The sequence below is a fragment of the Pseudophryne corroboree genome, chromosome 3, assembly GCF_028390025.1.
Source record: "Pseudophryne corroboree isolate aPseCor3 chromosome 3, aPseCor3.hap2, whole genome shotgun sequence".
Classification (NCBI taxonomy): domain Eukaryota; kingdom Metazoa; phylum Chordata; class Amphibia; order Anura; family Myobatrachidae; genus Pseudophryne; species Pseudophryne corroboree.
This window is the reverse complement of record NC_086446.1, coordinates 115,232,439-115,249,719: the sequence shown is the minus strand read 5'-3', so window position 1 is coordinate 115,249,719 and position 17,281 is coordinate 115,232,439. Positions and strand designations below refer to the sequence as shown.

The 17,281-nt window shown below is 41.4% G+C and overlaps 62 non-coding genes and 13 pseudogenes across 62 annotated transcripts; all 75 read left to right on the top strand.

Annotated features, from left to right (window-relative positions):
- Nucleotides 1–13: 13 nt before the first annotated feature.
- LOC134897374 (5S ribosomal RNA) lies at nucleotides 14–132 on the top strand (annotated as a pseudogene).
- A 106-nt stretch (nucleotides 133–238) lies between these two features.
- Nucleotides 239–357, top strand: LOC134893648 (5S ribosomal RNA). The gene has a single exon (XR_010171699.1). It is a non-coding gene; the product is annotated as a 5S ribosomal RNA (ribosomal RNA).
- Nucleotides 358–464: 107 nt separating this feature from the next.
- LOC135068052 (5S ribosomal RNA) lies at nucleotides 465–583 on the top strand. The gene has a single exon (XR_010254260.1). It is a non-coding gene; the product is annotated as a 5S ribosomal RNA (ribosomal RNA).
- Nucleotides 584–690: 107 nt separating this feature from the next.
- LOC134885465 (5S ribosomal RNA) lies at nucleotides 691–808 on the top strand. Its single transcript, XR_010169578.1, has one exon. It is a non-coding gene; the product is annotated as a 5S ribosomal RNA (ribosomal RNA).
- A 107-nt stretch (nucleotides 809–915) lies between these two features.
- LOC135065200 (5S ribosomal RNA) lies at nucleotides 916–1,034 on the top strand. The gene has a single exon (XR_010251486.1). It is a non-coding gene; the product is annotated as a 5S ribosomal RNA (ribosomal RNA).
- Nucleotides 1,035–1,141: 107 nt separating this feature from the next.
- LOC134900834 (5S ribosomal RNA) lies at nucleotides 1,142–1,260 on the top strand. Its single transcript, XR_010174337.1, has one exon. It is a non-coding gene; the product is annotated as a 5S ribosomal RNA (ribosomal RNA).
- A 107-nt stretch (nucleotides 1,261–1,367) lies between these two features.
- Nucleotides 1,368–1,486, top strand: LOC135063070 (5S ribosomal RNA). Its single transcript, XR_010249410.1, has one exon. It is a non-coding gene; the product is annotated as a 5S ribosomal RNA (ribosomal RNA).
- Nucleotides 1,487–1,593: 107 nt separating this feature from the next.
- On the top strand, nucleotides 1,594–1,712 carry LOC135064466 (5S ribosomal RNA). Its single transcript, XR_010250774.1, has one exon. It is a non-coding gene; the product is annotated as a 5S ribosomal RNA (ribosomal RNA).
- A 107-nt stretch (nucleotides 1,713–1,819) lies between these two features.
- Nucleotides 1,820–1,938, top strand: LOC135064465 (5S ribosomal RNA). The gene has a single exon (XR_010250773.1). It is a non-coding gene; the product is annotated as a 5S ribosomal RNA (ribosomal RNA).
- Nucleotides 1,939–2,045: 107 nt separating this feature from the next.
- Nucleotides 2,046–2,164, top strand: LOC135070014 (5S ribosomal RNA). The gene has a single exon (XR_010256190.1). It is a non-coding gene; the product is annotated as a 5S ribosomal RNA (ribosomal RNA).
- Nucleotides 2,165–2,271: 107 nt separating this feature from the next.
- On the top strand, nucleotides 2,272–2,390 carry LOC134884849 (5S ribosomal RNA). The gene has a single exon (XR_010168981.1). It is a non-coding gene; the product is annotated as a 5S ribosomal RNA (ribosomal RNA).
- A 107-nt stretch (nucleotides 2,391–2,497) lies between these two features.
- LOC134893637 (5S ribosomal RNA) lies at nucleotides 2,498–2,616 on the top strand. The gene has a single exon (XR_010171698.1). It is a non-coding gene; the product is annotated as a 5S ribosomal RNA (ribosomal RNA).
- A 107-nt stretch (nucleotides 2,617–2,723) lies between these two features.
- On the top strand, nucleotides 2,724–2,842 carry LOC134886368 (5S ribosomal RNA). Its single transcript, XR_010170453.1, has one exon. It is a non-coding gene; the product is annotated as a 5S ribosomal RNA (ribosomal RNA).
- A 107-nt stretch (nucleotides 2,843–2,949) lies between these two features.
- Nucleotides 2,950–3,068, top strand: LOC135066033 (5S ribosomal RNA). The gene has a single exon (XR_010252294.1). It is a non-coding gene; the product is annotated as a 5S ribosomal RNA (ribosomal RNA).
- A 107-nt stretch (nucleotides 3,069–3,175) lies between these two features.
- LOC134893625 (5S ribosomal RNA) lies at nucleotides 3,176–3,294 on the top strand. Its single transcript, XR_010171697.1, has one exon. It is a non-coding gene; the product is annotated as a 5S ribosomal RNA (ribosomal RNA).
- Nucleotides 3,295–3,401: 107 nt separating this feature from the next.
- LOC134893614 (5S ribosomal RNA) lies at nucleotides 3,402–3,520 on the top strand. The gene has a single exon (XR_010171696.1). It is a non-coding gene; the product is annotated as a 5S ribosomal RNA (ribosomal RNA).
- A 107-nt stretch (nucleotides 3,521–3,627) lies between these two features.
- LOC134884553 (5S ribosomal RNA) lies at nucleotides 3,628–3,746 on the top strand. The gene has a single exon (XR_010168697.1). It is a non-coding gene; the product is annotated as a 5S ribosomal RNA (ribosomal RNA).
- A 107-nt stretch (nucleotides 3,747–3,853) lies between these two features.
- Nucleotides 3,854–3,972, top strand: LOC135065577 (5S ribosomal RNA). Its single transcript, XR_010251855.1, has one exon. It is a non-coding gene; the product is annotated as a 5S ribosomal RNA (ribosomal RNA).
- A 107-nt stretch (nucleotides 3,973–4,079) lies between these two features.
- Nucleotides 4,080–4,198, top strand: LOC134892823 (5S ribosomal RNA; annotated as a pseudogene).
- A 107-nt stretch (nucleotides 4,199–4,305) lies between these two features.
- On the top strand, nucleotides 4,306–4,424 carry LOC134902024 (5S ribosomal RNA). The gene has a single exon (XR_010175503.1). It is a non-coding gene; the product is annotated as a 5S ribosomal RNA (ribosomal RNA).
- Nucleotides 4,425–4,531: 107 nt separating this feature from the next.
- LOC135063981 (5S ribosomal RNA) lies at nucleotides 4,532–4,650 on the top strand. Its single transcript, XR_010250299.1, has one exon. It is a non-coding gene; the product is annotated as a 5S ribosomal RNA (ribosomal RNA).
- A 107-nt stretch (nucleotides 4,651–4,757) lies between these two features.
- On the top strand, nucleotides 4,758–4,876 carry LOC135068253 (5S ribosomal RNA). The gene has a single exon (XR_010254457.1). It is a non-coding gene; the product is annotated as a 5S ribosomal RNA (ribosomal RNA).
- Nucleotides 4,877–4,983: 107 nt separating this feature from the next.
- LOC135065942 (5S ribosomal RNA) lies at nucleotides 4,984–5,102 on the top strand. The gene has a single exon (XR_010252207.1). It is a non-coding gene; the product is annotated as a 5S ribosomal RNA (ribosomal RNA).
- A 107-nt stretch (nucleotides 5,103–5,209) lies between these two features.
- Nucleotides 5,210–5,328, top strand: LOC135062335 (5S ribosomal RNA). The gene has a single exon (XR_010248687.1). It is a non-coding gene; the product is annotated as a 5S ribosomal RNA (ribosomal RNA).
- A 107-nt stretch (nucleotides 5,329–5,435) lies between these two features.
- On the top strand, nucleotides 5,436–5,554 carry LOC135061899 (5S ribosomal RNA). The gene has a single exon (XR_010248265.1). It is a non-coding gene; the product is annotated as a 5S ribosomal RNA (ribosomal RNA).
- Nucleotides 5,555–5,661: 107 nt separating this feature from the next.
- Nucleotides 5,662–5,780, top strand: LOC135067121 (5S ribosomal RNA). Its single transcript, XR_010253346.1, has one exon. It is a non-coding gene; the product is annotated as a 5S ribosomal RNA (ribosomal RNA).
- A 107-nt stretch (nucleotides 5,781–5,887) lies between these two features.
- Nucleotides 5,888–6,006, top strand: LOC134888117 (5S ribosomal RNA; annotated as a pseudogene).
- Nucleotides 6,007–6,113: 107 nt separating this feature from the next.
- On the top strand, nucleotides 6,114–6,232 carry LOC135065576 (5S ribosomal RNA). Its single transcript, XR_010251854.1, has one exon. It is a non-coding gene; the product is annotated as a 5S ribosomal RNA (ribosomal RNA).
- Nucleotides 6,233–6,339: 107 nt separating this feature from the next.
- Nucleotides 6,340–6,458, top strand: LOC134891874 (5S ribosomal RNA; annotated as a pseudogene).
- A 107-nt stretch (nucleotides 6,459–6,565) lies between these two features.
- LOC134902023 (5S ribosomal RNA) lies at nucleotides 6,566–6,684 on the top strand. The gene has a single exon (XR_010175502.1). It is a non-coding gene; the product is annotated as a 5S ribosomal RNA (ribosomal RNA).
- Nucleotides 6,685–6,791: 107 nt separating this feature from the next.
- Nucleotides 6,792–6,910, top strand: LOC135063980 (5S ribosomal RNA). Its single transcript, XR_010250298.1, has one exon. It is a non-coding gene; the product is annotated as a 5S ribosomal RNA (ribosomal RNA).
- Nucleotides 6,911–7,017: 107 nt separating this feature from the next.
- LOC135063987 (5S ribosomal RNA) lies at nucleotides 7,018–7,136 on the top strand. The gene has a single exon (XR_010250304.1). It is a non-coding gene; the product is annotated as a 5S ribosomal RNA (ribosomal RNA).
- A 107-nt stretch (nucleotides 7,137–7,243) lies between these two features.
- Nucleotides 7,244–7,362, top strand: LOC135065941 (5S ribosomal RNA). The gene has a single exon (XR_010252206.1). It is a non-coding gene; the product is annotated as a 5S ribosomal RNA (ribosomal RNA).
- Nucleotides 7,363–7,469: 107 nt separating this feature from the next.
- On the top strand, nucleotides 7,470–7,588 carry LOC135062334 (5S ribosomal RNA). Its single transcript, XR_010248686.1, has one exon. It is a non-coding gene; the product is annotated as a 5S ribosomal RNA (ribosomal RNA).
- Nucleotides 7,589–7,695: 107 nt separating this feature from the next.
- On the top strand, nucleotides 7,696–7,814 carry LOC134893602 (5S ribosomal RNA). The gene has a single exon (XR_010171695.1). It is a non-coding gene; the product is annotated as a 5S ribosomal RNA (ribosomal RNA).
- Nucleotides 7,815–7,921: 107 nt separating this feature from the next.
- On the top strand, nucleotides 7,922–8,040 carry LOC135067120 (5S ribosomal RNA). The gene has a single exon (XR_010253345.1). It is a non-coding gene; the product is annotated as a 5S ribosomal RNA (ribosomal RNA).
- Nucleotides 8,041–8,147: 107 nt separating this feature from the next.
- LOC135060638 (5S ribosomal RNA) lies at nucleotides 8,148–8,266 on the top strand. The gene has a single exon (XR_010247031.1). It is a non-coding gene; the product is annotated as a 5S ribosomal RNA (ribosomal RNA).
- Nucleotides 8,267–8,373: 107 nt separating this feature from the next.
- Nucleotides 8,374–8,492, top strand: LOC135067394 (5S ribosomal RNA). Its single transcript, XR_010253611.1, has one exon. It is a non-coding gene; the product is annotated as a 5S ribosomal RNA (ribosomal RNA).
- A 107-nt stretch (nucleotides 8,493–8,599) lies between these two features.
- Nucleotides 8,600–8,718, top strand: LOC134893770 (5S ribosomal RNA; annotated as a pseudogene).
- Nucleotides 8,719–8,825: 107 nt separating this feature from the next.
- On the top strand, nucleotides 8,826–8,944 carry LOC134888141 (5S ribosomal RNA; annotated as a pseudogene).
- Nucleotides 8,945–9,051: 107 nt separating this feature from the next.
- Nucleotides 9,052–9,170, top strand: LOC134893590 (5S ribosomal RNA). The gene has a single exon (XR_010171693.1). It is a non-coding gene; the product is annotated as a 5S ribosomal RNA (ribosomal RNA).
- A 107-nt stretch (nucleotides 9,171–9,277) lies between these two features.
- LOC134887946 (5S ribosomal RNA) lies at nucleotides 9,278–9,396 on the top strand (annotated as a pseudogene).
- A 107-nt stretch (nucleotides 9,397–9,503) lies between these two features.
- LOC134887945 (5S ribosomal RNA) lies at nucleotides 9,504–9,622 on the top strand (annotated as a pseudogene).
- Nucleotides 9,623–9,728: 106 nt separating this feature from the next.
- On the top strand, nucleotides 9,729–9,847 carry LOC135062540 (5S ribosomal RNA). Its single transcript, XR_010248886.1, has one exon. It is a non-coding gene; the product is annotated as a 5S ribosomal RNA (ribosomal RNA).
- A 106-nt stretch (nucleotides 9,848–9,953) lies between these two features.
- On the top strand, nucleotides 9,954–10,072 carry LOC135061192 (5S ribosomal RNA). Its single transcript, XR_010247581.1, has one exon. It is a non-coding gene; the product is annotated as a 5S ribosomal RNA (ribosomal RNA).
- A 107-nt stretch (nucleotides 10,073–10,179) lies between these two features.
- Nucleotides 10,180–10,298, top strand: LOC135067472 (5S ribosomal RNA). The gene has a single exon (XR_010253685.1). It is a non-coding gene; the product is annotated as a 5S ribosomal RNA (ribosomal RNA).
- Nucleotides 10,299–10,405: 107 nt separating this feature from the next.
- LOC135059922 (5S ribosomal RNA) lies at nucleotides 10,406–10,524 on the top strand. The gene has a single exon (XR_010246317.1). It is a non-coding gene; the product is annotated as a 5S ribosomal RNA (ribosomal RNA).
- A 107-nt stretch (nucleotides 10,525–10,631) lies between these two features.
- LOC134902022 (5S ribosomal RNA) lies at nucleotides 10,632–10,750 on the top strand. The gene has a single exon (XR_010175501.1). It is a non-coding gene; the product is annotated as a 5S ribosomal RNA (ribosomal RNA).
- A 107-nt stretch (nucleotides 10,751–10,857) lies between these two features.
- LOC134887373 (5S ribosomal RNA) lies at nucleotides 10,858–10,978 on the top strand (annotated as a pseudogene).
- A 107-nt stretch (nucleotides 10,979–11,085) lies between these two features.
- Nucleotides 11,086–11,204, top strand: LOC134884463 (5S ribosomal RNA). Its single transcript, XR_010168609.1, has one exon. It is a non-coding gene; the product is annotated as a 5S ribosomal RNA (ribosomal RNA).
- A 107-nt stretch (nucleotides 11,205–11,311) lies between these two features.
- On the top strand, nucleotides 11,312–11,430 carry LOC135062640 (5S ribosomal RNA). The gene has a single exon (XR_010248988.1). It is a non-coding gene; the product is annotated as a 5S ribosomal RNA (ribosomal RNA).
- Nucleotides 11,431–11,537: 107 nt separating this feature from the next.
- Nucleotides 11,538–11,656, top strand: LOC134893579 (5S ribosomal RNA). The gene has a single exon (XR_010171692.1). It is a non-coding gene; the product is annotated as a 5S ribosomal RNA (ribosomal RNA).
- A 107-nt stretch (nucleotides 11,657–11,763) lies between these two features.
- On the top strand, nucleotides 11,764–11,882 carry LOC134893628 (5S ribosomal RNA; annotated as a pseudogene).
- A 300-nt stretch (nucleotides 11,883–12,182) lies between these two features.
- On the top strand, nucleotides 12,183–12,301 carry LOC135066980 (5S ribosomal RNA). The gene has a single exon (XR_010253211.1). It is a non-coding gene; the product is annotated as a 5S ribosomal RNA (ribosomal RNA).
- A 107-nt stretch (nucleotides 12,302–12,408) lies between these two features.
- LOC134900920 (5S ribosomal RNA) lies at nucleotides 12,409–12,527 on the top strand. The gene has a single exon (XR_010174421.1). It is a non-coding gene; the product is annotated as a 5S ribosomal RNA (ribosomal RNA).
- A 106-nt stretch (nucleotides 12,528–12,633) lies between these two features.
- On the top strand, nucleotides 12,634–12,752 carry LOC134885629 (5S ribosomal RNA). The gene has a single exon (XR_010169740.1). It is a non-coding gene; the product is annotated as a 5S ribosomal RNA (ribosomal RNA).
- Nucleotides 12,753–12,859: 107 nt separating this feature from the next.
- LOC134888255 (5S ribosomal RNA) lies at nucleotides 12,860–12,978 on the top strand (annotated as a pseudogene).
- Nucleotides 12,979–13,085: 107 nt separating this feature from the next.
- Nucleotides 13,086–13,204, top strand: LOC134884414 (5S ribosomal RNA). Its single transcript, XR_010168562.1, has one exon. It is a non-coding gene; the product is annotated as a 5S ribosomal RNA (ribosomal RNA).
- Nucleotides 13,205–13,311: 107 nt separating this feature from the next.
- On the top strand, nucleotides 13,312–13,430 carry LOC134893568 (5S ribosomal RNA). The gene has a single exon (XR_010171691.1). It is a non-coding gene; the product is annotated as a 5S ribosomal RNA (ribosomal RNA).
- Nucleotides 13,431–13,537: 107 nt separating this feature from the next.
- Nucleotides 13,538–13,656, top strand: LOC134901737 (5S ribosomal RNA). The gene has a single exon (XR_010175219.1). It is a non-coding gene; the product is annotated as a 5S ribosomal RNA (ribosomal RNA).
- A 107-nt stretch (nucleotides 13,657–13,763) lies between these two features.
- Nucleotides 13,764–13,882, top strand: LOC134897373 (5S ribosomal RNA; annotated as a pseudogene).
- Nucleotides 13,883–13,988: 106 nt separating this feature from the next.
- Nucleotides 13,989–14,107, top strand: LOC134893557 (5S ribosomal RNA). Its single transcript, XR_010171690.1, has one exon. It is a non-coding gene; the product is annotated as a 5S ribosomal RNA (ribosomal RNA).
- Nucleotides 14,108–14,214: 107 nt separating this feature from the next.
- On the top strand, nucleotides 14,215–14,333 carry LOC134889426 (5S ribosomal RNA). Its single transcript, XR_010171246.1, has one exon. It is a non-coding gene; the product is annotated as a 5S ribosomal RNA (ribosomal RNA).
- Nucleotides 14,334–14,439: 106 nt separating this feature from the next.
- On the top strand, nucleotides 14,440–14,558 carry LOC135065847 (5S ribosomal RNA). Its single transcript, XR_010252117.1, has one exon. It is a non-coding gene; the product is annotated as a 5S ribosomal RNA (ribosomal RNA).
- Nucleotides 14,559–14,858: 300 nt separating this feature from the next.
- On the top strand, nucleotides 14,859–14,977 carry LOC134901132 (5S ribosomal RNA). The gene has a single exon (XR_010174625.1). It is a non-coding gene; the product is annotated as a 5S ribosomal RNA (ribosomal RNA).
- A 107-nt stretch (nucleotides 14,978–15,084) lies between these two features.
- On the top strand, nucleotides 15,085–15,203 carry LOC135059921 (5S ribosomal RNA). The gene has a single exon (XR_010246316.1). It is a non-coding gene; the product is annotated as a 5S ribosomal RNA (ribosomal RNA).
- A 107-nt stretch (nucleotides 15,204–15,310) lies between these two features.
- LOC135059352 (5S ribosomal RNA) lies at nucleotides 15,311–15,429 on the top strand. The gene has a single exon (XR_010245758.1). It is a non-coding gene; the product is annotated as a 5S ribosomal RNA (ribosomal RNA).
- Nucleotides 15,430–15,536: 107 nt separating this feature from the next.
- Nucleotides 15,537–15,655, top strand: LOC135070728 (5S ribosomal RNA). The gene has a single exon (XR_010256880.1). It is a non-coding gene; the product is annotated as a 5S ribosomal RNA (ribosomal RNA).
- Nucleotides 15,656–15,762: 107 nt separating this feature from the next.
- On the top strand, nucleotides 15,763–15,881 carry LOC135059250 (5S ribosomal RNA). The gene has a single exon (XR_010245661.1). It is a non-coding gene; the product is annotated as a 5S ribosomal RNA (ribosomal RNA).
- A 107-nt stretch (nucleotides 15,882–15,988) lies between these two features.
- Nucleotides 15,989–16,107, top strand: LOC135068680 (5S ribosomal RNA). Its single transcript, XR_010254874.1, has one exon. It is a non-coding gene; the product is annotated as a 5S ribosomal RNA (ribosomal RNA).
- A 107-nt stretch (nucleotides 16,108–16,214) lies between these two features.
- LOC134896251 (5S ribosomal RNA) lies at nucleotides 16,215–16,333 on the top strand (annotated as a pseudogene).
- Nucleotides 16,334–16,439: 106 nt separating this feature from the next.
- On the top strand, nucleotides 16,440–16,558 carry LOC134893545 (5S ribosomal RNA). The gene has a single exon (XR_010171688.1). It is a non-coding gene; the product is annotated as a 5S ribosomal RNA (ribosomal RNA).
- Nucleotides 16,559–16,665: 107 nt separating this feature from the next.
- On the top strand, nucleotides 16,666–16,784 carry LOC134893367 (5S ribosomal RNA). The gene has a single exon (XR_010171666.1). It is a non-coding gene; the product is annotated as a 5S ribosomal RNA (ribosomal RNA).
- Nucleotides 16,785–16,891: 107 nt separating this feature from the next.
- Nucleotides 16,892–17,010, top strand: LOC135059920 (5S ribosomal RNA). The gene has a single exon (XR_010246315.1). It is a non-coding gene; the product is annotated as a 5S ribosomal RNA (ribosomal RNA).
- Nucleotides 17,011–17,117: 107 nt separating this feature from the next.
- Nucleotides 17,118–17,236, top strand: LOC135062161 (5S ribosomal RNA). Its single transcript, XR_010248517.1, has one exon. It is a non-coding gene; the product is annotated as a 5S ribosomal RNA (ribosomal RNA).
- Nucleotides 17,237–17,281: the final 45 nt, after the last annotated feature.

The window sequence follows — 17,281 nt, the reverse complement described above, 5'->3', positions numbered from 1 at the left end:
AACCACAAAGCTCATCTACAGCCAAAACACAGTGGATACGCCCAATCTCATCTGATCTTGAAAGCTAAGCAGTGTTGGGCCTGGTTAGTATTTGGATAGGAGACCACCTGGGATTACAAGGTGCTGTAGATATTTTATACTGCCAACAATGTTCTGTTGATGCATTCAATTTTCAAATGTATTCATTTATGAACCAGAAGTTAGAAGTAGAAAAGTTCAAACAGAAACCATAAAGCTCATCTACAGCCACACCACACTGGATACGCCCAATCTCATCTGATCTTGGAAGCTAAGCAGTGTTGGGCCTGGTTAGTACTTGGATGGGAGACCACCTGGGAATACAAGGTGCTGTAGATAATTTTATACTGCCAACACCGTTCTGTTGATGCATTCCATTTTAAAACGTATTCATTTATGAACCAGTAGTTTGAAGTAAAAAAGTTCTAACAGAAACCAAAAAGTTCATCTACAGCCACACCACACTGGATACGTCTAATCTCATCTGATCTTGGAAGCTAAGCAGTGTTGGGCCTGGTTAGTACTTGGATGGGAGACCACCTGGGAATACAAGGTGCTGTAGATATTTTTATACTGCCAACACCGTTCTGTTGATGCATTCCATTTTCAAATGTATTTATTTATGAACCAGTAGTTAGAAGTAGAAAAGTTCTAACAGAAACCACAACGCTCATCTACAGCCACACCACACTGGATACACCCAATCTCATCTGATCTTGGAAGCTAAGCAGTGTTGGGCCTGGTTAGTACTTGGATGGGAGACCACCTGGGAATACAAGGTGCTTAGATATTTTTATACTGCCAACACCGTTCTGTTGATGCATTCCATTTTCAAACGTATTCATTTATGAACCAGTAGTTAGAAGTAGAAAATTTCTAACAGAAACCACAAAGCTCATCTACAGCCACACCACACTGGATACGCCCAATCTCATCTGATCTTGGAAGCTAAGCAGTGTTGGGCATGGTTAGTACTTGGATGGGAGACCACCTGGGAATACAAGGTGCTGTAGATATTTTTATACTGCAAACACCGTTCTGTTGATGCATTCCATTTTCAAACGTATTCATTTATGAACCAGTAGTTAGAAGTAGAAAAGTTCTAACAGAAACCACAAAGCTCATCTACAGCCACACCGCACTGGATACGCCCAATCTCATCTGATCTTGGAAGCTAAGCAGTGTTGGGCCTGGTTAGTACTTGGATGGGAGACCACCTGGGAATACAAGGTGCTGTAGATATTTTTATACTACCAACACCGTTCTGTTGATGCATTCCATTTTCAAATGTATTCATTTATGAAACAGTAGTTAGAAGTAGAAAAGTTCTAACAGAAACCATAAAGCTCATCTACAGCCACACCACACTAGATACGCCCAATCTCATCTGATCTTGGAAGCTAAGCAGTGTTGGGCCTGGTTAGTACTTGGATGGGAGACCACCTGGGAATACAAGGTGCTGTAGATATTTTTATACTACCAACACCGTTCTGTTGATGCATTCCATTTTCAAATGTATTCATTTATGAACCAGTAGTTAGAAGTAGAAAAGTACTAACAGAAACCATAAAGCTCTTCTACAGCCACACCACACTGGATATGCCCAATCTCATCTGATCTTGGAAGCTAAGCAGTGTTGGGCCTGGTTAGTACTTGGATGGGAGACCACCTGGGAATACAAGGTGCTGTAGATATTTTTATACTACCAACACCGTTCTGTTGATGCATTCCATTTTCAAATGTATTCATTTATGAACCAGTAGTTAGAAGTAGAAAAGTACTAACAGAAACCATAAAGCTCTTCTACAGCCACACCACACTGGATATGCCCAATCTCATCTGATCTTGGAAGCTAAGCAGTGTTGGGCCTGGTTAGTACTTGGATGGGAGACCACCTGGGAATACAAGGTGCTGTAGATATTTTTATACTGCCAACACCATTCTGTTGATGCATTCCATTTTAAAATGTATTCATTTATGAACCAGTAGTTAGAAGTAGAAAAGTTCTAACAGAAACCAGAAAGTTCATCTACAGCCACACCACACTGGATACGCCCAATCTCATCTGATCTTGGAAGCTAAGCAGTGTTGGGCCTGGTTAGTACTTGGATGGGAGACCAACTGGGAATACAAAGTGCTGTAGATATTTTTATACTACCAACACCGTTCTGTTGATGCATTCCATTTTCAAACGTATTCATTTATGAACCAGTAGTTAGAAGTAGAAAAGTTCTAACAGAAACCATAAAGCTCATCTAGAGCCAAGCCACACTGGATACGCCCAATCTCATCTGATCTTGGAAGCTAAGCAGTGTTGGGCCTGGAAAGTACTTGGATGGGAGACCACCTGGGAATACAAGGTGCTGTAGATATTTTTATACTACCAACACCGTTCTGTTGATGCATTCCTTTTTCAAACGTATTCATTTATGAACCAGTAGTTAGAAGTAGAAAAGTTCTAACAGAAACCACAAAGCTCATCTACAGCCACACCACACTGGATACGCCCAATCTCATCTGATCTTGGAAGCTAAGCAGTGTTGGGCCTGGTTAGTACTTGGATGGGAGACCACCTGGGAATACAAGGTGCTGTAGATATTTTTATACCGCCAACACCGTTCTGTTGATGCATTCCATTTTCAAATGTATTCATTTATGAACCAGTAGTTAGAAGTAGAAAAGTTCTAACAGAAACCACAAAGCTCATCTACAGCCACACCACACTGGATACGCCCAATCTCATCTGATCTTGGAAGCTAAGCAGTGTTGGGACTGGTTAGTACTTGGATGGGAGACCACCTGGGAATACAATGTGCTGTAGATATTTTTATACTGCCAACACCGTTCTGTTGATGCATTCCATTTTCAAATGTATTCATTTATGAACCAGTAGTTAGAAGTAGAAAAGTTCAAACAGAAACCACAAAGCTCATCTACAGCCACACCACACTGGATACGCCCAATCTCATCTGATCTTGGAAGCTAAGCAGTGTTGGGCCTGGTTAGTACTTGGATGGGAGACCACCTGGGAATACAATGTGCTGTAGATATTTTTATACTGCCAACACCGTTCTGTTGATGCATTCCATTTTCAAACGTATTCATTTATGAACCAGTAGTTAGAAGTAGAAAAGTTCTAACAGAAACCACAAAGCTTATCTACAGCCACACCACACTGGATACGCCCAATCTCATCTGATCTTGGAAGCTAAGCAGTGTTGGGCCTGGTTAGTACTTGGATGGGAGACCACCTGGGAATACAAGGTGCTGTAGATATTTTTATACTGCCAACACCGTTCTGTTGATGCATTCCATTTTCAAACATATTCATTTATGAACCAGTAGTTAGAAGTAGAAAAGTTCTAACAGAATCCACAAAGCTCATCTACAGCCACACCACACTGGATACGCCCAATCTCATCTGATCTTGGAAGCTAAGCAGTGTTGGGCCTGGTTAGTACTTGGATGGGAGACCACCTGGGAATACAAGGTGCTGTAGATATTTTTATACTGCCAACACAGTTCTGTTGATGCATTCCATTTTCAAACGTATTCATTTATGAACCAGTAGTTAGAAGTAGAAAAGTTCTAACAGAATCCACAAAGCTCATCTACAGCCACACCACACTGGATACGCCCAATCTCATCTGATCTTGGAAGCTAAGCAGTGTTGGGCCTGGTTAGTACTTAGATGGGAGACAACCTGGGAATACAAGGTGCTGTAGATATTTTTATACTACCAACACCGTTCTGTTGATGCATTCCATTTTCAAACGTATTCATTTATGAAACAGTAGTTAGAAGTAGAAAAGTTCTAACAGAAACCATAAAGCTCATCTACAGCCACACTACACTGGATACGCCCAATCTCATCTGATCTTGGAAGCGAAGCAGTGTTGGGCCTGGTTAGTACTTGGATGGGAGACCACCTGGGAATACAAGGTGCTGTAGATATTTTTATACTACCAACATCGTTCTGTTGATGCATTCCATTTTCAAACGTATTCATTTATGAACCAGTAGTTAGAAGTAGAAAAGTACTAACAGAAACCATAAAGCTCTTCTACAGCCACACCACACTGTATATGCCCAATCTCATCTCATCTTGGAAGCTAAGCAGTGTTGGGCCTGATTAGTACTTGGATGGGAGACCACCTGGGAATACAAGGTGCTGTAGATAATTTTATACTGCCAACACCGTTCTGTTGATGCATTCCATTTTAAAACGTATTCATTTATGAACCAGTAGTTAGAAGTAGAAAAGTTATAACAGAAACCACAAAGTTCATCTACAGCCACACCACACTGGATACGCCCAATCTCATCTGATCTTGGAAGCTAAACAGTGTTGGGCCTGGTTAGTACTTGGATGGGAGACCACCTGGGAATACAAGGTGCTGTAGATAATTTTATACTGCCAACACCGTTCTGTTGATGCATTCCATTTTCAAACGTATTCATTTATGAACAAGTAGTTAGAAGTAGAAAAGTTCTAACAGAAACCAGAAAATTTATTTACAGCCACACCACACTGGATACGCCTAATCTCATCTGATCTTGGAAGCTAAGCAGTGTTGGGCCTGGTTAGTACTTGGATGGGAGACCACCTGGGAATACAAGGTGCTGTAGATATTTTTATACTACCAACACCGTTCTGTTGATGCATTCCATTTTCAAACGTATTCATTTATGAACCAGTAGTTAGAAGTAGAAAAGTTCTAACAGAAAACATAAAGCTCATCTACAGCTAAGCCACACTGGATACGCCCAATCTCATCTGATCTTGGAAGCTAAGCAGAGTTGGGCCTGGTTAGTACTTGGATGGGAGACCACCTGGGAGTACTAGGTGCTGTAGATATTTTTATACTACCAACACCGTTCTGTTGATGCATTCCATTTTCAAACGTATTCATTTATGAACCAGTAGTTAGAAGTAGAAAAGTTCTAACAGAAACCACAAAGCTCTTCTGCAGCCACACCACACTGGATACGCCCAATCTCATCTGATCTTGGAAGCTAAGCAGTGTTGGGCCTGGTTAGTACTTGGATGGGAGACCACCTGGGAATACAAGGTGCTGTAGATGTTTTTATACTGCCAACACCGTTCTGTTGATGCATTCCATTTTCAAATGTATTCATTTATGAACCAGTCGTTAGAAGTAGAAAAGTTCTAACAGAAACCACAAAGTTCATCTACAGCTACACCACACTGGATACGCCCAATCTCATCTGATCTTGGAAGCTAAACAGTGTTGGGCCTGGTTAGTACTTGGATGGGAGACCACCTGGGAATACAAGGTGCTGTAGATAATTTTATACTGCCAACACCGTTCTGTTGATGCATTCCATTTTCAAACGTATTCATTTATGAACCAGTAGTTAGAAGTAGAAAAGTTCTAACAGAAACCACAAAGTTCATCTACAGCCACACCACACTGGATACGCCCAATCTCATCTGATCTTGGAAGCTAAGCAGTGTTGGGCCTGGTTAGTATTTGGATGGGAGACCACCTGGGAATACAAGGTGCTGTAGATATTTTTATACTGCCAACACCGTTCTGTTGATGCATTCCATTTTCAAACGTATTCATTTATGAACCAGTAGTTAGAAGTAGAAAAGTTCTAACAGAAACCACAAAGCTCATCTACAGCCACACCATACTGGATACGCCCAATCTCATCCGATCTTGGAAGCTAAGCAGTGTTGGCCCTGGTTAGTACTTGGATGGGAGACCACCTGGGAATACAAGGTGCTGTAGATATTTTTATACTACCAACATCGTTCTGTTGATGCATTCCATTTTCAAACGTATTCATTTATGAACCAGTAGTTAGAAGTAGAAAAGTACTAACAGAAACCATAAAGCTCTTCTACAGCCACACCACACTGGATACGCCCAATCTCATCTGATCTTGGAAGCTAAGCAGTGTTGGGCCTGGTTAGTACTTAGATGGGAGACAACCTGGGAATACAAGGTGCTGTAGATATTTTTATACTACCAACACCGTTCTGTTGATGCATTCCATTTTCAAACGTATTCATTTATGAAACAGTAGTTAGAAGTAGAAAAGTTCTAACAGAAACCATAAAGCTCATCTACAGCCACACTACACTGGATACGCCCAATCTCATCTGATCTTGGAAGCGAAGCAGTGTTGGGCCTGGTTAGTACTTGGATGGGAGACCACCTGGGAATACAAGGTGCTGTAGATATTTTTATACTACCAACATCGTTCTGTTGATGCATTCCATTTTCAAACGTATTCATTTATGAACCAGCAGTTAGAAGTAGAAAAGTACTAACAGAAACCATAAAGCTCTTCTACAGCCACACCACACTGGATATGCCCAATCTCATCTCATCTTGGAAGCTAAGCAGTGTTGGGCCTGATTAGTACTTGGATGGGAGACCACCTGGGAATACAAGGTGCTGTAGATAATTTTATACTGCCAACACCGTTCTGTTGATGCATTCCATTTTAAAACGTATTCATTTATGAACCAGTAGTTAGAAGTAGAAAAGTTATAACAGAAACCACAAAGTTCATCTACAGCCACACCACACTGGATACGCCCAATCTCATCTGATCTTGGAAGCTAAACAGTGTTGGGCCTGGTTAGTACTTGGATGGGAGACCACCTGGGAATACAAGGTGCTGTAGATAATTTTATACTGCCAACACCGTTCTGTTGATGCATTCCATTTTCAAACGTATTCATTTATGAACAAGTAGTTAGAAGTAGAAAAGTTCTAACAGAAACCAGAAAATTTATTTACAGCCACACCACACTGGATACGCCTAATCTCATCTGATCTTGGAAGCTAAGCAGTGTTGGGCCTGGTTAGTACTTGGATGGGAGACCACCTGGGAATACAAGGTGCTGTAGATATTTTTATACTACCAACACCGTTCTGTTGATGCATTCCATTTTCAAACGTATTCATTTATGAACCAGTAGTTAGAAGTAGAAAAGTTCTAACAGAAAACATAAAGCTCATCTACAGCCAAGCCACACTGGATACGCCCAATCTCATCTGATCTTGGAAGCTAAGCAGAGTTGGGCCTGGTTAGTACTTGGATGGGAGACCACCTGGGAGTACTAGGTGCTGTAGATATTTTTATACTACCAACACCGTTCTGTTGATGCATTCCATTTTCAAACGTATTCATTTATGAACCAGTAGTTAGAAGTAGAAAAGTTCTAACAGAAACCACAAAGCTCTTCTGCAGCCACACCACACTGGATACGCCCAATCTCATCTGATCTTGGAAGCTAAGCAGTGTTGGGCCTGGTTAGTACTTGGATGGGAGACCACCTGGGAATACAAGGTGCTGTAGATGTTTTTATACTGCCAACACCGTTCTGTTGATGCATTCCATTTTCAAATGTATTCATTTATGAACCAGTCGTTAGAAGTAGAAAAGTTCTAACAGAAACCACAAAGTTCATCTACAGCTACACCACACTGGATACGCCCAATCTCATCTGATCTTGGAAGCTAAACAGTGTTGGGCCTGGTTAGTACTTGGATGGGAGACCACCTGGGAATACAAGGTGCTGTAGATAATTTTATACTGCCAACACCGTTCTGTTGATGCATTCCATTTTCAAACGTATTCATTTATGAACCAGTAGTTAGAAGTAGAAAAGTTCTAACAGAAACCACAAAGTTCATCTACAGCCACACCACACTGGATACGCCCAATCTCATCTGATCTTGGAAGCTAAGCAGTGTTGGGCCTGGTTAGTACTTGGATGGGAGACCACCTGGGAATACAAGGTGCTGTAGATATTTTTATACTGCCAACACCGTTCTGTTGATGCATTCCATTTTCAAACGTATTCATTTATGAACCAGTAGTTAGAAGTAGAAAAGTTCTAACAGAAACCACAAAGCTCATCTACAGCCACACCATACTGGATACGCCCAATCTCATCCGATCTTGGAAGCTAAGCAGTGTTGGCCCTGGTTAGTACTTGGATGGGAGACCACCTGGGAATACAAGGTGCTGTAGATATTTTTATACTGCCAACACCGTTCTGTTGATGCATTCAATTTTCAAATGTATTCATTTATGAACCAGTAGTTAGAAGTAGAAAAGTTCAAACAGAAACCATAAAGCTCTTCTACAGCCACACCACACTGGATACGCCCAATCTCATCTGATCTTGGAAGCTAAGCAGTGTTGGGCCTGGTTAGTACTTGGATGGGAGACCGCCTGGGAATACAAGGTGCTGTAGATAATTTTATACTGCCAACACCGTTCTGTTGATGCATTCCATTTTAAAACGTATTCATTTATGAACCAGTAGTTAGAAGTAGAAAAGTTCTAACAGAAACCAAAAAGTTCATCTACAGCCACACCATACTGGATACGTCCAATCTCATCTGATCTTGGAAGCTAAGCAGTGTTGGGCCTGGTTAGTACTTGGATGGGAGACCACCTGGGAATACAAGGTGCTGTAGATATGTTTATACTGCCAACACCGTTCTGTTGATGCATTCCATTTTCAAACGTATTCATTTATGAACCAGTAGTTAGAAGTAGAAAAGTTCTAACAGAAATCATAAAGCTCATCTACAGCCAAGCCACACTGTATACGCCCAATCTCATCTGATCTTGGAAGCTAAGCAGAGTTAAGCCTGGTTAGTACTTGGATGGGAGACCACCTGGGAATACAAGGTGCTGTAGATATTTATATACTACCAACACCGTTCTGTTGATGCATTCCATTTTCAAACGTATTCATTTATGAACCAGTAGTTAGAAGTAGAAAAGTTCTAACAGAAACCACAAAGCTCCTCTACAGCCACACCACACTGTATACGCCCAATCTCATCTGATCTTGGAAGCTAAGCAGTGTTGGGCCTGGTTAGTACTTGGATGGGAGACCACCTGGGACTACAAGGTGCTGTAGATAATTTTATACTGCCAACACCGTTCTGTTGATGCATTCCATTTTCAAACGTATTATTTTATGAACCAGTAGTTAGAAGTAGAAAAGTTCTAACAGAAACCACAAAGTTCATCTACAGCCACACCACACTGGATACGCCCAATCTCATCTGATCTTGGAAGCTAAGCAGTGTTGGGCCTGGTTAGTACTTGGATGGGAGACCACCTGGGAATACAAGGTGCTGTAGATATTTTTATACTGCCAACACCGTTCTGTTGATGCATTCTATTTTCAAACGTATTCATTTATGAACCAGTAGTTAGAAGTAGAAAAGTTCTAACAGAAACCACAAAGCTCATCTACAGCCACAACACAGTGGATACGCCCAATCTCATCTGATCTTGGAAGCTAAGCAGTGTTGGGCCTGGTTAGTACTTGGATGGGAGACCACCTGGGAATACAAGGTGCTGTAGATATTTTTATACTGCCAACACCGTTCTGTTGATGCATTCTATTTTCAAACGTATTCATTTATGAACCAGTAGTTAGAAGTAGAAAAGTTCTAACAGAAACCACAAAGCTCATCTACAGCCACAACACAGTGGATACGCCCAATCTCATCTGATCTTGGAAGCTAAGCAGTGTTGGGCCTGGTTAGTACTTGGATGGGAGACCACCTGGGAATACAAGGTGCTGTAGATATTTTATACTGCCAACACCGTTCTGTTGATGCATTCAATTTTCAAATGTATTCATTTATGAACCAGTAGTTAGAAGTAGAAAAGTTCAAACAGAAACCATAAAGCTCATCTACAGCCACACCACACTGGATACGCCCAATCTCATCTGATCTTGGAAGCTAAGCAGTGTTGGGCCTGGTTAGTACTTGGATGGGAGACTGCCTGGGAATACAAGGTGCTGTAGATAATTTTATACTGCCAACACCGTTCTGTTGATGCATTCCATTTTAAAACGTTTTCATTTATGAACCAGTAGTTAGAAGTAGAAAAGTTCTAACAGAAACCAAAAGTTCATCTACAGCCACACCACACTGGATACGTCCAATCTCATCTGATCTTGGAAGCTAAGCAGTGTTGGGCCTTGTTAGTACTTGTATGGGAGACCACCTGGGAATACAAGGTGCTGTAGATATTTTTATACTGCCAACACCGTTCTGTTGATGCATTCCATTTTCAAACGAATTCATTTATGATCCAGTAGTTAGAAGTAGAAAAGTTCTAACAGAAACCACAAAGCTCATCTACAGCCACACCACACTGGATACGCCCAATCTCATCTGATCTTGGAAGCTAAGCAGTGTTGGGCCTGGTTAGTACTTGGATGGGAGACCACCTGGGAATACAACGTGCTGTAGATATTTTTATACTGCCAACACCGTTCTGTTGATGCATTCCATTTTAAAACGTATTCATTTATGAACCAGTAGTTAGAAGTAGAAAAGTTCTAACAGAAACCAGAAAGTTCATCTACAGCAACACCACACTGGATACGCCCAATCTCATCTGATCTTGGAAGCTAAGCAGTGTTGGGCCTGGTTAGTACTTGGATGGGAGACCACCTGGGAATACAAGGTGCTGTAGATATTTTTATACTGCCAACACCGTTCTGTTGATGCATTCAATTTTCAAATGTATTCATTTATGAACCAGTAGTTAGAAGTAGAAAAGTTCAAACAGAAACCACAAAGCTCATCTACAGCCACACCACACTGGATACGCCCAATCTCATCTGATCTTGGAAGCTAAACAGTGTTGGGCCTGGTTAGTACTTGGATGGGAGACCACCTGGGAATACAAGGTGCTGTAGATAATTTTATACCGCCAACACCGTTCTGTTGATGCATTCCATTTTCAAACGTATTCATTTATGAACCAGTAGTTAGAAGTAGAAAAGTTCTAACAGAAACCACAAAGCTCATCTACAGCCACACCATACTGGATACGCCCAATCTCATCTGATCTTGGAAGCTAAGCAGTGTTGGGCCTGGTTAGTACTTGGATGGGAGACCACCTGGGAATATAAAAGGTGCTGTAGATATTTTTATACTGCCAACACCGTTCTGTTGATGCATTCCATTTTCAAATGTATTCAATTATGAACCAGTAGTTAGAAGTAGAAAAGTTCTAACAGAAACCATAAAGCTCATCTACAGCCACACCACACTGGATATGCCCAATCTCATCTGATCTTGGAAGCTAAGCAGTGTTGGGCCTGGTTAGTACTTGGATGGGAGACCACCTGGTAATACAAGGTGCTGTAGATAATTTTATACTGCCAACACCGTTCTGTTGATGCATTCCATTTTAAAACGTATTCATTTATGAACCAGTAGTTAGAAGTAGAAAAGTTCTAACAGAAACCACAAAGTTCATCTACAGCCACACCACACTGGATACGCCCAATCTCATCTGATCTTGGAAGCTAAGCAGTGTTGGGCCTGGTTAGTACTTGGATGGGAGACCACCTGGGAATACAAGGTGCTGTAAATAATTTTATACTGCCAACACCGTTCTGTTGATGCATTCCATTTTCAAACGTATTCTTTTATGAACCAGTAGTTAGAAGTAGAAAAGTTCTAACAGAAACCACAAAGTTCATCTACAGCCACACCACACTGGATACGCCCAATCTCATCTGATCTTGGAAGCTAAGCAGTGTTGGGCCTGGTTAGTACTTGGATGGGAGACCACCTGGGAATACAAGGTGCTGTAGATATTTTTATACTGCCAACACCGTTCTGTTGATGCATTCTATTTTCAAACGTATTCATTTATGAACCAGTAGTTAGAAGTAGAAAAGTTCTAACAGAAACCACAAAGCTCATCTACAGCCACGACACAGTGGATACGCCCAATCTCATCTGATCTTGGAAGCTAAGCAGTGTTGGGCCTGGTTAATACTAGGATGGGAGACCACCTGGGAATACAAGGTGCTGTAGATAATTTTATACTGCCAACACCGTTCTGTTGATGCATTCCATTTTCAAACGAATTCATTTATGAACCAGTAGTTAGAACAGGCATTCCCAACCACGGTCCTCAAGGCACACTAACAGTGCAGGTTTTTGTGATATCCAGGCTTCAGCACAGGTGACTTAATTAGTAGCTAAATTATTTTGATTTAACCATCTGTGCTGCAGCTTTGATATCACTAAAACCTGCACTGTTGGTGTGCCTTGAGTACCGTGGTTGGGAATGTCTGAGTTAGAAGTAGAAAAGTTCTAACAGAAACCACGAAGCTCATCTACAGCCACACCACACTGGATACGCCCAATCTCATCTGATCTTGGAAGCTAAGCAGTGTTGGGCCTGTTTATTACTTGGATGGGAGACCACCTGGGAATACAAGGTGCTGTAGATATTTTTATACTGCCAACACCGTTCTGTTGATGCATTCAATTTTCAAATGTATTCATTTATGAACCAGTAGTTAGAAGTAGAAAAGTTCAAACAGAAACTGTAAAGCTCATCTACAGCCACACCACACTGGATACGCCCAATCTCATCTGATCTTGGAAGCTAAGCAGTGTTGGGCCTGGTTAGTACTTGGATGGGAGACCGCCTGGGAATACAAGGTGCTGTAGATAATTTTATACTGACAACACCGTTCTGTTGATGCATTCCATTTTAAAACGTTTTCATTTATGAACCAGTAGTTAGAAGTAGAAAAGTTCTAACAGAAACCAAAAGTTCATCTACAGCCACACCACACTGGATACGTCCAATCTCATCTGATCTTGGAAGCTGAGCAGTGTTGGGCCTGGTTAGTACTTGGATGGGAGACCACCTGGGAATACAAGGTGCTGTAGATATTTTTATACTGCCAACACCGTTCTGTTGATGCATTCCATTTTCAAACGAATTCATTTATGAACCAGTAGTTAGAAGTAGAAAAGTTCTAACAGAAACCACAAAGCTCATCTACAGCCACACCACACTGGATACGCCCAATCTCATCTGATCTTGGAAACTAAGCAGTGTTGGGCCTGGTTAGTACTTGGATGGGAGACCACCTGGGAATACAACGTGCTGTAGATATTTTTATACTGCCAACACCGTTCTGTTGATGCATTCCATTTTAAAACGTATTCATTTATGAACCAGTAGTTAGAAGTAGAAAAGTTCTAACAGAAACCAGAAAGTTCATCTACAGCAACACCACACTGGATATGCCCAATCTCATCTGATCTTGGAAGCTAAGCAGTGTTGGGTCTGGTTAGTACTTGGATGGGAGACCACCTGGGAATACAAGGTGCTGTAGATATTTTTATACTGCCAACACCGTTCTGTTGATGCATTCCATTTTAAAACGTATTCATTTATGAACCAGTAGTTAGAAGTAGAAAAGTTCAAACAGAAACCACAAAGCTCATCTACAGCCACACCACACTGGATACGCCCAATCTCATCTGATCTTGGAAGCTAAGCAGTGTTGGGCCTGGTTAGTACTTGGATGGGAGACCACCTGGGAATACAAGGTGCTGTAGATATTTTTATACTGCCAACACCGTTCTGTTGATGCATTCAATTTTCAAACGTATTCTTTTGTGAACCAGTAGTTAGAAGTAGAAAAGTTCTCACAGAAACCACAAAGTTCATCTACAGCCACACCACACTGCATACGCCCAATCTCATCTGATCTTGGAAGCTAAGCAGTGTTGGGCCTGGTTAGTACTTGGATGGGAGACCACCTGGGAATACAAGGTGCTGTAGATATTTTTATACTGCCAACACCGTTCTGTTGATGCATTCTATTTTCAAACGTATTCATTAATGAACCAGTAGTTAGAAGTAGAAAAGTTCTAACAGAAACCACAAAGCTCATCTACAGCCAAAACACAGTGGATACGCCCAATCTCATCTGATCTTGAAAGCTAAGCAGTGTTGGGCCTGGTTAGTATTTGGATAGGAGACCACCTGGGATTACAAGGTGCTGTAGATATTTTATACTGCCAACAATGTTCTGTTGATGCATTCAATTTTCAAATGTATTCATTTATGAACCAGAAGTTAGAAGTAGAAAAGTTCAAACAGAAACCATAAAGCTCATCTACAGCCACACCACACTGGATACGCCCAATCTCATCTGATCTTGGAAGCTAAGCAGTGTTGGGCCTGGTTAGTACTTGGATGGGAGACCACCTGGGAATACAAGGTGCTGTAGATATTTTTATACTGCCAACACCGTTCTGTTGATGCATTCCATTTTCAAACGAATTCATTTATGAACCAGTAGTTAGAAGTAGAAAAGTTCTAACAAAAACCACAAAGCTCATCTACAGCCACACCACACTGGATACACCCAATCTCATCTGATCTTGGAAGCTAAGCAGTGTTGGGCCTAGTTAGTACTTGGATGGGAGACCACCTGGGAATACAAGGTGCTGTAGATATTTTATACTGCCAACACTGTTCTGTTGATGCATTCAATTTTCAAATGTATTCATTTATGAACCAGTAGTTAGAAGTAGAAAAGTTCAAACAGAAACCATAAAGCTCATCTACAGCCACACCACACTGGATACGCCCAATCTCATCTGATCTTGGAAGCTAAGCAGTGTTGGGCCTGGTTAGTACTTGGATGGGAGACCGCCTGGGAATACAAAGTGCTGTAGATAATTTTATACTGCCAACACCGTTCTGTTGATGCATTCCATTTTCAAACGAATTCATTTATGAACCAGTAGTTAGAACAGGCATTCCCAACCACGGTCCTCAAGGCACACTAACAGTGCAGGTTTTTGTGATATCCAGGCTTCAGCACAGGTGACTTAATTAGTAGCTAAATTATTTTGATTTAACCATCTGTGCTGCAGCCTTGATATCACTAAAACCTGCACTGTTGGTGTGCCTTGAGTACCGTGGTTGGGAATGCCTGAGTTAGAAGTAGAAAAGTTCTAACAGAAACCACAAAGCTCATCTACAGCCACACCACACTGGATACGCCCAATCTCATCTGATCTTGGAAGCTAAGCAGTGTTGGGCCTGTTTAGTACTTGGATGGGAGACCACCTGGGAATACAAGGTGCTGTAGATATTTTTATACTGCCAACACCGTTCTGTTGATGCATTCCATTTTAAAACGTATTCATTTATGAACCAGTTGTTAGAAGTAGAAAAGTTCTAACAGAAACCAGAAAGTTCATCTACAGCAACACCACACTGGATACGCCCAATCTCATCTGATCTTGGAAGCTAAGCAGTGTTGGGCCTGGTTAGTACTTGGATGGGAGACCACCTGGGAATACAAGGTGCTGTAGATATTTTTATACTGCCAACACCGTTCTGTTGATGCATTCCATTTTCAAACGTATTCATTTATGAACCAGTAGTTAGAAGTAGAAAAGTTCTAACAGAAACTACAAAGCTCATCTACAGCCACACCATACTGGATACGCCCAATCTCATCTGATCTTGGAAGCTAAGCAGTGTTGGGCCTGGTTAGTACTTGGATGGGAGACCACCTGGGAATACAAGGTGCTGTAGATATTTTTATACTGCCAACACCGTTCTGTTGATGCATTCCATTTTCAAACGTATTCATTTATGAACCAGTAGTTAGAAGTAGAAAAGTTCTAACAGAAACTACAAAGCTCATCTACAGCCACACCATACTGGGTACGCCCAATCTCTTCTGATCTTGGAAGCTAAGCAGTGTTGGGCCTGGTTAGTACTTGGATGGGAGACCACCTGGGAATACAAGGTGCTGTAGATATTTTTATACTGCCAACACCGTTCTGTTGATGCATTCAATTTTCAAATGTATTCATTTATGAACCAGTAGTTAGAAGTAGAAAAGTTCAAACAGAAACCATAAAGCTCATCTGCAGCCACACCACACTGGATACGCCCAATCTCATCTGATCTTGGAAGCTAAGCAGTGTTGGGCCTGGTTAGTACTTGGATGGGAGACCGCCTGGGAATACAAGGTGCTGTAGATAATTTTATACTGCCAACACCGTTCTGTTGATGCATTCCATTTTAAAACGTATTCATTTATGAACCAGTAGTTAGAAGTAGAAAAGTTCTAACAGAAACCAGAAAGTTCATCTACAGCCACACCACACTGCATACGCCCAATCTCATCTGATCTTGGAAGCTAAGCAGTGTTGGGCCTGGTTAGTACTTGGATGGGAGACCACCTGGAAATACAAGGTGCTGTAGATGTTTTTATACTGCCAACACCGTTCTGTTGATGCATTCTATTTTCAAACGTATTCATTTATGAACCAGTAGTTAGAAGTAGAAAAGTTCTAACAGAAACCACAAAGCTCATCTACAGCCAAAACACAGTGGATACGCCCAATCTCATCTGATCTTGAAAGCTAAGCAGTGTTGGGCCTGGTTAGTATTTGGATGGGAGACCACCTGGGATTACAAGGTGCTGTAGATATTTTATACTGCCAACACCGTTCTGTTGATGCATTCAATTTTCAAATGTATTCATTTATGAACCAGAAGTTAGAAGTAGAAAAGTTCAAACAGAAACCATAAAGCTCATCTACAGCCACACCACACTGGATACGCCCAATCTCATCTGATCTTGGAAGCTAAGCAGTGTTGGGCCTGGTTAGTACTTGGATGGGAGACCACCTGGGAATACAAGGTGCTGTAGATAATTTTATACTGCCAACACCGTTCTGTTGATGCATTCCATTTTCAAACTAATTCATTTATGAACCAGTAGTTAGAAGTAGAAAAGTTCTAACAAAAACCACAAAGCTCATCTACAGCCACACCACACTGGATACGCCCAATCTCATCTGATCTTGGAAGTTAAGCAGTGTTGGGCCTGGTTAGTACTTGGATGGGAGACCACCTGGGAATACAAGGTGCTGTAGATATTTTTATACTGCCAACACCGTTCTGTTGATGCATTCCATTTTAAAACGTATTCATTTATGAACCAGTAGTTAGAAGTAGAAAAGTTCTAACAGAAAACAGAAAGTTCATCTACAGCAACACCACACTGGATACGCCCAATCTCATCTGATCTTGGAAGCTAAGCAGTGTTGGGCCTGGTTAGTACTTGGATGGGAGACCACCTGGGAATACAAGGTGCTGTAGATAATTTTATACTGCCAACACCGTTCTGTTGATGCATTCCATTTTAAAACGTATTCATTTATGAACCAGTAGTTAGAAGTAGAAAAGTTCTAACAGAAACCACAAAGTTCATCTACAGCCACACCACACTGGATACGCCCAATCTCATCTGATCTTGGAAGCTAAGCAGTGTTGGGTCTGGTTAGTACTTGGATGGGAGACCACCTGGGAATACAAGGTGCTGTAGATAATTTTATACTGCCAACACCGTTCTGTAGATGCATTCCATTTTCAA